This window comes from Barbus barbus (genome assembly GCF_936440315.1).
Source record: "Barbus barbus genome assembly, chromosome: 49".
Lineage (NCBI taxonomy): Eukaryota > Metazoa > Chordata > Actinopteri > Cypriniformes > Cyprinidae > Barbus > Barbus barbus.
Genome location: NC_136727.1, coordinates 21929033 through 21944583, shown reverse-complemented (window position 1 = coordinate 21944583; position 15551 = coordinate 21929033).

Below are 15551 nucleotides of genomic sequence, written 5' to 3'. Positions count from 1 at the left end.
AAACGCTATATTCCAGATGGAAATTGTTTTCAAAAATAATGTGTTTCAGATGGACATTTTCATAAATAAATACAGTACAGTGCTCAGTAAACACCGTCCAGCAGTTTCATATACATTGTGGCTATTAAAATGGCTTAATTTGCATAAAAATGCAACGCAGCACATATGCTGCAAATGGACCAATATTCAACCTAAATATGGCCAAATCACAACAGATATTTTCTTCATAATCCTGGAAATCTTTATGCTATCATTAAATTCTTAACATTAATAAAAAGCTCATATTCTCTGTTTTCCCAAGATACCAGATATGCAATAAAATAATCTTATTAATAAAATATGACTTATTAATGCATTCCAACATCAGAAAGTGACACCTGTAACTTATTTGACGGGGCCTGTACAGGCTTTCCGTGGATAATGCATTAATAAGTCATATATTATTAATAAGATTATTTTATTGCATAATACCTACAGTACAGTGCTCAGGAAACACCAACAAGTAGTTTCATGTACATTGGAGCTATTAAAATGGCTTAATTTGCATAAAAATGCACTGTCCACGGAAAGCTTGTACAGGCCCCGTCAAATAAGTTACAGGTGTCACTTGACCACCTGTAACTTATTTGATGGGGCCTCCACAAGCTTTCCGTGGACAATGCATTAATAGGTCATATTTTATTAATAAGATTATTTTATTGCATAAAATGTACAGTACAGCGCTCATTAAACACCGTCCAGCAGTTTCACGTACATTGGAGCTCGTATAATGGATTAATTTGCATAAAAATGCACTGTCCACGGAAAGCCTGTGTAAGCCCCGTCAAATAAGCTGCAAGTGGGCACTTCCTGCATGAATCGGCAAAATCGGGAGTGCCCACTGGCAACCTATTTGACGCGACCTAGATAGGTGTTCCGTGGACAATGCATTAATAGGTCATATTTTATAAATAAGATGATTTTATTACGTGACACCTACAGTACAGTGCTCAGGAAACACCGTCAATCTGTTTCATGTACATTGGAGCTCGTAAAATGGCTTATTTGGCATAAAAACGCACTGTCCACGGAAAGCATGTGTAGGCCCCGTCAAATAAGTTGCACGTGGGCACTTCCTGTGATTTTGCCGAGTCATACAGGAACTGCCCACTTGCAACTTATTTGACATGTGCCTTCACAATGGGATAAGTTGCACGTGTCAGCGGCTCCCGTTCGGCCCCCGGGGAGCCGAGGGGCCTCAAATTTCTCAGGAAGTTGCATCACTTGGCCATCGACGACATGCCGAGAGGGCTAGGTCGGGGGCCGCCAAAAATATATATTTCATTGCGCTCCATACAACTTTCTGTCTTACATAGACCTCTGTGTTGGAAGAGCCTGTGCAGCAGCTACTTTCTCTGTGTTTTATTGGCTCGGGAAGCATCTGGGGCCACGAAACTCCAGGACCCGTGTCGGGGGGCCTTGACCGTCCCCCGTGATGAATCTCGGGGCCCTGCGACCTTCGTGAGCCCTGAGTTTCCGACGTCCCACTGGCAACTTATTCAATGGAAAATTCATAGGTGGTGAGTGGTCAAGGGGGTCTATTTCGGCCATTCGGGCAGATGCGGACACGGAACTCCGGAGGAAAATCCAACGCAGCTGACTTGCTGCAAATGGACCAATATTCAACCTAAATATGGCCAAATCACAACAGATATTTTCTGTACAATCCTGGAAATCTTTATGCTATCATTAAATGCTTAACATTAATAAAAAGCTCATATTCTCTGTTTTCCCAAGATACCACATATGCAATAAAATAATCTTATTAATAAAATATGACTTATTAATGCATTCCAACATCAGAAAATGACACCTGTAACTTATTTGACAGGGTCTCCACAGGCTTTCCGTGGACAATGCATTAATAAGTCATATTTTATTAATAAGATTATTTTTTTGAATAAAATCAACAGTACAGTGCTCAATAAACACCGTACAACAGTTTCATGTACATTGTAGCTATTAAAATGGCTTAATTTAGATAAAAATGCAACGCAGCTGACGTGCTGCAAATGGACCAATATTCAACCTAAATATGGCCAAATAGCAACAGATATTTTCTTCATAATCTGGCTTTCCGTGGACAATGCATTAATAGGTCATATTTTATTAATAAGATAAATTACATGTCCATGGAGGCAGGTGTCGGATTGGCTCGTCGCTCTGGCGAAATTTTCGGCTATTTTGGATTTTGTTGAAAACCTACTTTTGCAAACTAGCACCAGGCATTTGGCCCAGTCTGACCCGAAGCAGCGCAGAAAGATCCTCTGGAGTCTGACTGTCAATAATCAACCAAAAAAATTGGAAATTTCCATTCACCTTGGCGAGGGCACCTCAAAACGTTCGAAGGTCGTGTGGCCGAGGTTGCTAAACTGGCTAAAACTCGAGAAAGGAATGAGATCATTTCACCCAAATCGGCACACCTATGTACGGGCTCAGTCCGTGGTCAGGCGAAAAATGGCGCTGCGACTGGCCACTTGGTGGCGCTGTAAGAGGAAAAACAAGAGAAAACTGATAACCAAACAAGCATGAAAACAGCTACAGCTGGGCAGCAGCCAGTCCGATCGACTTTAAAATTCTCACAGGCCTCACTTTTCAACTAAATCGCCCATCAGGGGCGGGGCCAACTTTTCAGGAGCGTAAGTGACTTCTTTTGTTTTTTCCACCCACGCACAATAAATGCGACTAACGCCAAACGACTCTCTGAATGGCCAAAAAGGAAGAGGGAAAAAAAAGAGGAAAGGAAAAAAAAAGTTGACCAAAAAAAGAAAACTTCGTTTTAGATCAGTGGTTCTTAATTCCAGTCCTGGGGGTCCCCGCTGCTCTGCACAATTTGCACGTCTCCCTTATTAAACACACCTGATTGAGATCATCAGCTCAGTAGTTCTCTCTCCTGACGAGTTGATGATCTCAGTCAGGTGTGTTAAATAAGGGGGACGTGCAAAATGTGCAGAGCAGGGGACTGGAACGGAGAGCCACTGGTTTAGATGATTCCCTTACACCCGATTCGACGCATCAGCTCGTCAGCGAAAGACTCCAAGACCTCAGGTGAGCGCGTCCGAGGAGAGATCTCAATAAACGGCAAGCGCTGGTTTAAAAGCAGGATTTTTTTTCCCAAATCCCTCATCGTTTGCTCTGCTATTCATCACAAAAGGCGGCAATCCCCGAAAAGGGGAAGCACACCGTTCCTGGAGACACTGCAATACCAGGCCGATGCGTGGAGTGGACGGAGCAAGCCCCGGCTCCAGCTCCGTGGTCCAAAAATCAATTTAATATGCAGTCCCCGGGTAGGGGACGTATCAGATATTAAACTGATAAGAACAGATACTACACTTGATCTTAGCCAAAAGGCCGAGAAGCGATGCCGCTACGACGCAGCGGGGAGGAGGCCGGAGACGGCCACGCCCATCCCGGCTGCGGTAAGTCACGGAGGCCTGAAACGCTGGGGGATGGTAGTCCCCGCCCCCGTCTGCGACGTCACCGAGCCTCGGCCCGACGGTGGCTCTGCAGCGACGGAAAGTACGGCATAACTCCCAAACGGCTTGTCGCAGGGCCAAGTGCCTTATGTCATCGGAATCCTTGGCTCGAGCCGAACGAGAGGCCGGTGTCGGATTGGCTCGTCGCTCTGGCGAAATTTTCGGCTATTTTGGATTTTGTTGAAAACCTACTTTTGCAAACTAGCACCAGGCATTTGGCCCAGTCTGACCCGAAGCAGCGCAGAAAGATCCTCTGGAGTCTGACTGTCAATAATCAACCAAAAAAATTGGAAATTTCCATTCACCTTGGCGAGGGCACCTCAAAACGTTCGAAGGTCGTGTGGCCGAGGTTGCTAAACTGGCTAAAACTCGAGAAAGGAATGAGATCATTTCACCCAAATCGGCACACCTATGTACGGGCTCAGTCCGTGGTCAGGCGAAAAATGGCGCTGCGACTGGCCACTTGGTGGCGCTGTAAGAGGAAAAACAAGAGAAAACTGATAACCAAACAAGCATGAAAACAGCTACAGCTGGGCAGCAGCCAGTCCGATCGACTTTAAAATTCTCACAGGCCTCACTTTTCAACTAAATCGCCCATCAGGGGCGGGGCCAACTTTTCAGGAGCGTAAGTGACTTCTTTTGTTTTTTCCACCCACGCACAATAAATGCGACTAACGCCAAACGACTCTCTGAATGGCCAAAAAGGAAGAGGGAAAAAAAAGAGGAAAGGAAAAAAAAAGTTGACCAAAAAAAGAAAACTTCGTTTTAGATCAGTGGTTCTTAATTCCAGTCCTGGGGGTCCCCGCTGCTCTGCACAATTTGCACGTCTCCCTTATTAAACACACCTGATTGAGATCATCAGCTCAGTAGTTCTCTCTCCTGACGAGTTGATGATCTCAGTCAGGTGTGTTAAATAAGGGGGACGTGCAAAATGTGCAGAGCAGGGGACTGGAACGGAGAGCCACTGGTTTAGATGATTCCCTTACACCCGATTCGACGCATCAGCTCGTCAGCGAAAGACTCCAAGACCTCAGGTGAGCGCGTCCGAGGAGAGATCTCAATAAACGGCAAGCGCTGGTTTAAAAGCAGGATTTTTTTTCCCAAATCCCTCATCGTTTGCTCTGCTATTCATCACAAAAGGCGGCAATCCCCGAAAAGGGGAAGCACACCGTTCCTGGAGACACTGCAATACCAGGCCGATGCGTGGAGTGGACGGAGCAAGCCCCGGCTCCAGCTCCGTGGTCCAAAAATCAATTTAATATGCAGTCCCCGGGTAGGGGACGTATCAGATATTAAACTGATAAGAACAGATACTACACTTGATCTTAGCCAAAAGGCCGAGAAGCGATGCCGCTACGACGCAGCGGGGAGGAGGCCGGAGACGGCCACGCCCATCCCGGCTGCGGTAAGTCACGGAGGCCTGAAACGCTGGGGGATGGTAGTCCCCGCCCCCGTCTGCGACGTCACCGAGCCTCGGCCCGACGGTGGCTCTGCAGCGACGGAAAGTACGGCATAACTCCCAAACGGCTTGTCGCAGGGCCAAGTGCCTTATGTCATCGGAATCCTTGGCTCGAGCCGAACGAGAGGCCGGTGTCGGATTGGCTCGTCGCTCTGGCGAAATTTTCGGCTATTTTGGATTTTGTTGAAAACCTACTTTTGCAAACTAGCACCAGGCATTTGGCCCAGTCTGACCCGAAGCAGCGCAGAAAGATCCTCTGGAGTCTGACTGTCAATAATCAACCAAAAAAATTGGAAATTTCCATTCACCTTGGCGAGGGCACCTCAAAACGTTCGAAGGTCGTGTGGCCGAGGTTGCTAAACTGGCTAAAACTCGAGAAAGGAATGAGATCATTTCACCCAAATCGGCACACCTATGTACGGGCTCAGTCCGTGGTCAGGCGAAAAATGGCGCTGCGACTGGCCACTTGGTGGCGCTGTAAGAGGAAAAACAAGAGAAAACTGATAACCAAACAAGCATGAAAACAGCTACAGCTGGGCAGCAGCCAGTCCGATCGACTTTAAAATTCTCACAGGCCTCACTTTTCAACTAAATCGCCCATCAGGGGCGGGGCCAACTTTTCAGGAGCGTAAGTGACTTCTTTTGTTTTTTCCACCCACGCACAATAAATGCGACTAACGCCAAACGACTCTCTGAATGGCCAAAAAGGAAGAGGGAAAAAAAAGAGGAAAGGAAAAAAAAAGTTGACCAAAAAAAGAAAACTTCGTTTTAGATCAGTGGTTCTTAATTCCAGTCCTGGGGGTCCCCGCTGCTCTGCACAATTTGCACGTCTCCCTTATTAAACACACCTGATTGAGATCATCAGCTCAGTAGTTCTCTCTCCTGACGAGTTGATGATCTCAGTCAGGTGTGTTAAATAAGGGGGACGTGCAAAATGTGCAGAGCAGGGGACTGGAACGGAGAGCCACTGGTTTAGATGATTCCCTTACACCCGATTCGACGCATCAGCTCGTCAGCGAAAGACTCCAAGACCTCAGGTGAGCGCGTCCGAGGAGAGATCTCAATAAACGGCAAGCGCTGGTTTAAAAGCAGGATTTTTTTTCCCAAATCCCTCATCGTTTGCTCTGCTATTCATCACAAAAGGCGGCAATCCCCGAAAAGGGGAAGCACACCGTTCCTGGAGACACTGCAATACCAGGCCGATGCGTGGAGTGGACGGAGCAAGCCCCGGCTCCAGCTCCGTGGTCCAAAAATCAATTTAATATGCAGTCCCCGGGTAGGGGACGTATCAGATATTAAACTGATAAGAACAGATACTACACTTGATCTTAGCCAAAAGGCCGAGAAGCGATGCCGCTACGACGCAGCGGGGAGGAGGCCGGAGACGGCCACGCCCATCCCGGCTGCGGTAAGTCACGGAGGCCTGAAACGCTGGGGGATGGTAGTCCCCGCCCCCGTCTGCGACGTCACCGAGCCTCGGCCCGACGGTGGCTCTGCAGCGACGGAAAGTACGGCATAACTCCCAAACGGCTTGTCGCAGGGCCAAGTGCCTTATGTCATCGGAATCCTTGGCTCGAGCCGAACGAGAGGCCGGTGTCGGATTGGCTCGTCGCTCTGGCGAAATTTTCGGCTATTTTGGATTTTGTTGAAAACCTACTTTTGCAAACTAGCACCAGGCATTTGGCCCAGTCTGACCCGAAGCAGCGCAGAAAGATCCTCTGGAGTCTGACTGTCAATAATCAACCAAAAAAATTGGAAATTTCCATTCACCTTGGCGAGGGCACCTCAAAACGTTCGAAGGTCGTGTGGCCGAGGTTGCTAAACTGGCTAAAACTCGAGAAAGGAATGAGATCATTTCACCCAAATCGGCACACCTATGTACGGGCTCAGTCCGTGGTCAGGCGAAAAATGGCGCTGCGACTGGCCACTTGGTGGCGCTGTAAGAGGAAAAACAAGAGAAAACTGATAACCAAACAAGCATGAAAACAGCTACAGCTGGGCAGCAGCCAGTCCGATCGACTTTAAAATTCTCACAGGCCTCACTTTTCAACTAAATCGCCCATCAGGGGCGGGGCCAACTTTTCAGGAGCGTAAGTGACTTCTTTTGTTTTTTCCACCCACGCACAATAAATGCGACTAACGCCAAACGACTCTCTGAATGGCCAAAAAGGAAGAGGGAAAAAAAAGAGGAAAGGAAAAAAAAAGTTGACCAAAAAAAGAAAACTTCGTTTTAGATCAGTGGTTCTTAATTCCAGTCCTGGGGGTCCCCGCTGCTCTGCACAATTTGCACGTCTCCCTTATTAAACACACCTGATTGAGATCATCAGCTCAGTAGTTCTCTCTCCTGACGAGTTGATGATCTCAGTCAGGTGTGTTAAATAAGGGGGACGTGCAAAATGTGCAGAGCAGGGGACTGGAACGGAGAGCCACTGGTTTAGATGATTCCCTTACACCCGATTCGACGCATCAGCTCGTCAGCGAAAGACTCCAAGACCTCAGGTGAGCGCGTCCGAGGAGAGATCTCAATAAACGGCAAGCGCTGGTTTAAAAGCAGGATTTTTTTTCCCAAATCCCTCATCGTTTGCTCTGCTATTCATCACAAAAGGCGGCAATCCCCGAAAAGGGGAAGCACACCGTTCCTGGAGACACTGCAATACCAGGCCGATGCGTGGAGTGGACGGAGCAAGCCCCGGCTCCAGCTCCGTGGTCCAAAAATCAATTTAATATGCAGTCCCCGGGTAGGGGACGTATCAGATATTAAACTGATAAGAACAGATACTACACTTGATCTTAGCCAAAAGGCCGAGAAGCGATGCCGCTACGACGCAGCGGGGAGGAGGCCGGAGACGGCCACGCCCATCCCGGCTGCGGTAAGTCACGGAGGCCTGAAACGCTGGGGGATGGTAGTCCCCGCCCCCGTCTGCGACGTCACCGAGCCTCGGCCCGACGGTGGCTCTGCAGCGACGGAAAGTACGGCATAACTCCCAAACGGCTTGTCGCAGGGCCAAGTGCCTTATGTCATCGGAATCCTTGGCTCGAGCCGAACGAGAGGCCGGTGTCGGATTGGCTCGTCGCTCTGGCGAAATTTTCGGCTATTTTGGATTTTGTTGAAAACCTACTTTTGCAAACTAGCACCAGGCATTTGGCCCAGTCTGACCCGAAGCAGCGCAGAAAGATCCTCTGGAGTCTGACTGTCAATAATCAACCAAAAAAATTGGAAATTTCCATTCACCTTGGCGAGGGCACCTCAAAACGTTCGAAGGTCGTGTGGCCGAGGTTGCTAAACTGGCTAAAACTCGAGAAAGGAATGAGATCATTTCACCCAAATCGGCACACCTATGTACGGGCTCAGTCCGTGGTCAGGCGAAAAATGGCGCTGCGACTGGCCACTTGGTGGCGCTGTAAGAGGAAAAACAAGAGAAAACTGATAACCAAACAAGCATGAAAACAGCTACAGCTGGGCAGCAGCCAGTCCGATCGACTTTAAAATTCTCACAGGCCTCACTTTTCAACTAAATCGCCCATCAGGGGCGGGGCCAACTTTTCAGGAGCGTAAGTGACTTCTTTTGTTTTTTCCACCCACGCACAATAAATGCGACTAACGCCAAACGACTCTCTGAATGGCCAAAAAGGAAGAGGGAAAAAAAAGAGGAAAGGAAAAAAAAAGTTGACCAAAAAAAGAAAACTTCGTTTTAGATCAGTGGTTCTTAATTCCAGTCCTGGGGGTCCCCGCTGCTCTGCACAATTTGCACGTCTCCCTTATTAAACACACCTGATTGAGATCATCAGCTCAGTAGTTCTCTCTCCTGACGAGTTGATGATCTCAGTCAGGTGTGTTAAATAAGGGGGACGTGCAAAATGTGCAGAGCAGGGGACTGGAACGGAGAGCCACTGGTTTAGATGATTCCCTTACACCCGATTCGACGCATCAGCTCGTCAGCGAAAGACTCCAAGACCTCAGGTGAGCGCGTCCGAGGAGAGATCTCAATAAACGGCAAGCGCTGGTTTAAAAGCAGGATTTTTTTTCCCAAATCCCTCATCGTTTGCTCTGCTATTCATCACAAAAGGCGGCAATCCCCGAAAAGGGGAAGCACACCGTTCCTGGAGACACTGCAATACCAGGCCGATGCGTGGAGTGGACGGAGCAAGCCCCGGCTCCAGCTCCGTGGTCCAAAAATCAATTTAATATGCAGTCCCCGGGTAGGGGACGTATCAGATATTAAACTGATAAGAACAGATACTACACTTGATCTTAGCCAAAAGGCCGAGAAGCGATGCCGCTACGACGCAGCGGGGAGGAGGCCGGAGACGGCCACGCCCATCCCGGCTGCGGTAAGTCACGGAGGCCTGAAACGCTGGGGGATGGTAGTCCCCGCCCCCGTCTGCGACGTCACCGAGCCTCGGCCCGACGGTGGCTCTGCAGCGACGGAAAGTACGGCATAACTCCCAAACGGCTTGTCGCAGGGCCAAGTGCCTTATGTCATCGGAATCCTTGGCTCGAGCCGAACGAGAGGCCGGTGTCGGATTGGCTCGTCGCTCTGGCGAAATTTTCGGCTATTTTGGATTTTGTTGAAAACCTACTTTTGCAAACTAGCACCAGGCATTTGGCCCAGTCTGACCCGAAGCAGCGCAGAAAGATCCTCTGGAGTCTGACTGTCAATAATCAACCAAAAAAATTGGAAATTTCCATTCACCTTGGCGAGGGCACCTCAAAACGTTCGAAGGTCGTGTGGCCGAGGTTGCTAAACTGGCTAAAACTCGAGAAAGGAATGAGATCATTTCACCCAAATCGGCACACCTATGTACGGGCTCAGTCCGTGGTCAGGCGAAAAATGGCGCTGCGACTGGCCACTTGGTGGCGCTGTAAGAGGAAAAACAAGAGAAAACTGATAACCAAACAAGCATGAAAACAGCTACAGCTGGGCAGCAGCCAGTCCGATCGACTTTAAAATTCTCACAGGCCTCACTTTTCAACTAAATCGCCCATCAGGGGCGGGGCCAACTTTTCAGGAGCGTAAGTGACTTCTTTTGTTTTTTCCACCCACGCACAATAAATGCGACTAACGCCAAACGACTCTCTGAATGGCCAAAAAGGAAGAGGGAAAAAAAAGAGGAAAGGAAAAAAAAAGTTGACCAAAAAAAGAAAACTTCGTTTTAGATCAGTGGTTCTTAATTCCAGTCCTGGGGGTCCCCGCTGCTCTGCACAATTTGCACGTCTCCCTTATTAAACACACCTGATTGAGATCATCAGCTCAGTAGTTCTCTCTCCTGACGAGTTGATGATCTCAGTCAGGTGTGTTAAATAAGGGGGACGTGCAAAATGTGCAGAGCAGGGGACTGGAACGGAGAGCCACTGGTTTAGATGATTCCCTTACACCCGATTCGACGCATCAGCTCGTCAGCGAAAGACTCCAAGACCTCAGGTGAGCGCGTCCGAGGAGAGATCTCAATAAACGGCAAGCGCTGGTTTAAAAGCAGGATTTTTTTTCCCAAATCCCTCATCGTTTGCTCTGCTATTCATCACAAAAGGCGGCAATCCCCGAAAAGGGGAAGCACACCGTTCCTGGAGACACTGCAATACCAGGCCGATGCGTGGAGTGGACGGAGCAAGCCCCGGCTCCAGCTCCGTGGTCCAAAAATCAATTTAATATGCAGTCCCCGGGTAGGGGACGTATCAGATATTAAACTGATAAGAACAGATACTACACTTGATCTTAGCCAAAAGGCCGAGAAGCGATGCCGCTACGACGCAGCGGGGAGGAGGCCGGAGACGGCCACGCCCATCCCGGCTGCGGTAAGTCACGGAGGCCTGAAACGCTGGGGGATGGTAGTCCCCGCCCCCGTCTGCGACGTCACCGAGCCTCGGCCCGACGGTGGCTCTGCAGCGACGGAAAGTACGGCATAACTCCCAAACGGCTTGTCGCAGGGCCAAGTGCCTTATGTCATCGGAATCCTTGGCTCGAGCCGAACGAGAGGCCGGTGTCGGATTGGCTCGTCGCTCTGGCGAAATTTTCGGCTATTTTGGATTTTGTTGAAAACCTACTTTTGCAAACTAGCACCAGGCATTTGGCCCAGTCTGACCCGAAGCAGCGCAGAAAGATCCTCTGGAGTCTGACTGTCAATAATCAACCAAAAAAATTGGAAATTTCCATTCACCTTGGCGAGGGCACCTCAAAACGTTCGAAGGTCGTGTGGCCGAGGTTGCTAAACTGGCTAAAACTCGAGAAAGGAATGAGATCATTTCACCCAAATCGGCACACCTATGTACGGGCTCAGTCCGTGGTCAGGCGAAAAATGGCGCTGCGACTGGCCACTTGGTGGCGCTGTAAGAGGAAAAACAAGAGAAAACTGATAACCAAACAAGCATGAAAACAGCTACAGCTGGGCAGCAGCCAGTCCGATCGACTTTAAAATTCTCACAGGCCTCACTTTTCAACTAAATCGCCCATCAGGGGCGGGGCCAACTTTTCAGGAGCGTAAGTGACTTCTTTTGTTTTTTCCACCCACGCACAATAAATGCGACTAACGCCAAACGACTCTCTGAATGGCCAAAAAGGAAGAGGGAAAAAAAAGAGGAAAGGAAAAAAAAAGTTGACCAAAAAAAGAAAACTTCGTTTTAGATCAGTGGTTCTTAATTCCAGTCCTGGGGGTCCCCGCTGCTCTGCACAATTTGCACGTCTCCCTTATTAAACACACCTGATTGAGATCATCAGCTCAGTAGTTCTCTCTCCTGACGAGTTGATGATCTCAGTCAGGTGTGTTAAATAAGGGGGACGTGCAAAATGTGCAGAGCAGGGGACTGGAACGGAGAGCCACTGGTTTAGATGATTCCCTTACACCCGATTCGACGCATCAGCTCGTCAGCGAAAGACTCCAAGACCTCAGGTGAGCGCGTCCGAGGAGAGATCTCAATAAACGGCAAGCGCTGGTTTAAAAGCAGGATTTTTTTTCCCAAATCCCTCATCGTTTGCTCTGCTATTCATCACAAAAGGCGGCAATCCCCGAAAAGGGGAAGCACACCGTTCCTGGAGACACTGCAATACCAGGCCGATGCGTGGAGTGGACGGAGCAAGCCCCGGCTCCAGCTCCGTGGTCCAAAAATCAATTTAATATGCAGTCCCCGGGTAGGGGACGTATCAGATATTAAACTGATAAGAACAGATACTACACTTGATCTTAGCCAAAAGGCCGAGAAGCGATGCCGCTACGACGCAGCGGGGAGGAGGCCGGAGACGGCCACGCCCATCCCGGCTGCGGTAAGTCACGGAGGCCTGAAACGCTGGGGGATGGTAGTCCCCGCCCCCGTCTGCGACGTCACCGAGCCTCGGCCCGACGGTGGCTCTGCAGCGACGGAAAGTACGGCATAACTCCCAAACGGCTTGTCGCAGGGCCAAGTGCCTTATGTCATCGGAATCCTTGGCTCGAGCCGAACGAGAGGCCGGTGTCGGATTGGCTCGTCGCTCTGGCGAAATTTTCGGCTATTTTGGATTTTGTTGAAAACCTACTTTTGCAAACTAGCACCAGGCATTTGGCCCAGTCTGACCCGAAGCAGCGCAGAAAGATCCTCTGGAGTCTGACTGTCAATAATCAACCAAAAAAATTGGAAATTTCCATTCACCTTGGCGAGGGCACCTCAAAACGTTCGAAGGTCGTGTGGCCGAGGTTGCTAAACTGGCTAAAACTCGAGAAAGGAATGAGATCATTTCACCCAAATCGGCACACCTATGTACGGGCTCAGTCCGTGGTCAGGCGAAAAATGGCGCTGCGACTGGCCACTTGGTGGCGCTGTAAGAGGAAAAACAAGAGAAAACTGATAACCAAACAAGCATGAAAACAGCTACAGCTGGGCAGCAGCCAGTCCGATCGACTTTAAAATTCTCACAGGCCTCACTTTTCAACTAAATCGCCCATCAGGGGCGGGGCCAACTTTTCAGGAGCGTAAGTGACTTCTTTTGTTTTTTCCACCCACGCACAATAAATGCGACTAACGCCAAACGACTCTCTGAATGGCCAAAAAGGAAGAGGGAAAAAAAAAGAGGAAAGGAAAAAAAAAGTTGACCAAAAAAAGAAAACTTCGTTTTAGATCAGTGGTTCTTAATTCCAGTCCTGGGGGTCCCCGCTGCTCTGCACAATTTGCCCGTCTCCCTTATTAAACACACCTGATTGAGATCATCAGCTCAGTAGTTCTCTCTCCTGACGAGTTGATGATCTCAGTCAGGTGTGTTAAATAAGGGGGACGTGCAAAATGTGCAGAGCAGGGGACTGGAACGGAGAGCCACTGGTTTAGATGATTCCCTTACACCCGATTCGACGCATCAGCTCGTCAGCGAAGGACTCCAAGACCTCAGGTGAGCGCGTCCGAGGAGAGATCTCAATAAACGGCAAGCGCTGGTTTAAAAGCAGGATTTTTTTTCCCAAATCCCTCATCGTTTGCTCTGCTATTCATCACAAAAGGCGGCAATCCCCAAAAAGGGGAAGCACACCGTTCCTGGAGACACTGCAATACCAGGCCGATGCGTGGAGTGGACGGAGCAAGCCCCGGCTCCAGCTCCGTGGTCCAAAAATCAATTTAATATGCAGTCCCCGGGTAGGGGACGTATCAGATATTAAACTGATAAGAACAGATACTACACTTGATCTTAGCCAAAAGGCCGAGAAGCGATGCCGCTACGACGCAGCGGGGAGGAGGCCGGAGACGGCCACGCCCATCCCGGCTGCGGTAAGTCACGGAGGCCTGAAACGCTGGGGGATGGTAGTCCCCGCCCCCGTCTGCGACGTCACCGAGCCTCGGCCCGACGGTGGCTCTGCAGCGACGGAAAGTACGGCATAACTCCCAAACGGCTTGTCGCAGGGCCAAGTGCCTTATGTCATCGGAATCCTTGGCTCGAGCCGAACGAGAGGCCGGTGTCGGATTGGCTCGTCGCTCTGGCGAAATTTTCGGCTATTTTGGATTTTGTTGAAAACCTACTTTTGCAAACTAGCACCAGGCATTTGGCCCAGTCTGACCCGAAGCAGCGCAGAAAGATCCTCTGGAGTCTGACTGTCAATAATCAACCAAAAAAATTGGAAATTTCCATTCACCTTGGCGAGGGCACCTCAAAACGTTCGAAGGTCGTGTGGCCGAGGTTGCTAAACTGGCTAAAACTCGAGAAAGGAATGAGATCATTTCACCCAAATCGGCACACCTATGTACGGGCTCAGTCCGTGGTCAGGCGAAAAATGGCGCTGCGACTGGCCACTTGGTGGCGCTGTAAGAGGAAAAACAAGAGAAAACTGATAACCAAACAAGCATGAAAACAGCTACAGCTGGGCAGCAGCCAGTCCGATCGACTTTAAAATTCTCACAGGCCTCACTTTTCAACTAAATCGCCCATCAGGGGCGGGGCCAACTTTTCAGGAGCGTAAGTGACTTCTTTTGTTTTTTCCACCCACGCACAATAAATGCGACTAACGCCAAACGACTCTCTGAATGGCCAAAAAGGAAGAGGGAAAAAAAAGAGGAAAGGAAAAAAAAAGTTGACCAAAAAAAGAAAACTTCGTTTTAGATCAGTGGTTCTTAATTCCAGTCCTGGGGGTCCCCGCTGCTCTGCACAATTTGCACGTCTCCCTTATTAAACACACCTGATTGAGATCATCAGCTCAGTAGTTCTCTCTCCTGACGAGTTGATGATCTCAGTCAGGTGTGTTAAATAAGGGGGACGTGCAAAATGTGCAGAGCAGGGGACTGGAACGGAGAGCCACTGGTTTAGATGATTCCCTTACACCCGATTCGACGCATCAGCTCGTCAGCGAAAGACTCCAAGACCTCAGGTGAGCGCGTCCGAGGAGAGATCTCAATAAACGGCAAGCGCTGGTTTAAAAGCAGGATTTTTTTTCCCAAATCCCTCATCGTTTGCTCTGCTATTCATCACAAAAGGCGGCAATCCCCGAAAAGGGGAAGCACACCGTTCCTGGAGACACTGCAATACCAGGCCGATGCGTGGAGTGGACGGAGCAAGCCCCGGCTCCAGCTCCGTGGTCCAAAAATCAATTTAATATGCAGTCCCCGGGTAGGGGACGTATCAGATATTAAACTGATAAGAACAGATTTTTCTTTCGAAAAAAGTTTATTGTCACATTTTCATTTCATTTTCACATTTTGACTTTTTAAACAATACACGTCTTTAAAACAAAAAATGACACATTAACGTTTAAAATCAGTTTTGCGTGGTGTCATGTAAAAGTCCATGTATGTAAAATGTTTGGTTTAAAAGAAGGTAAAATGAATGAAAGTAGATAGACAAAAAGTATGTAAAACAATAAAACATGCCAACTAAAACATCATCTCTTGTACAGGAGCGCGGATGAGTCCCTATCAAGATTTTCCATTCACTCCAGGTCTCCAGAACAGGCTCCGGACTCCCCGCTTCCGGTGCCCAGCGGAGATCCCCTCTCCTCCGGCCCGCTGGCCCGCTGTTCCCGTAGCCAGAGTGGTGGGGGTGCATCTACGGGCGGCCAGGAGCGGTGGCGGCCGGGACCCTTCCCGTGTGACCCCGGCCCCCCCGTCCGAATATCATCGTCCGGTACCCCTGCAGCAT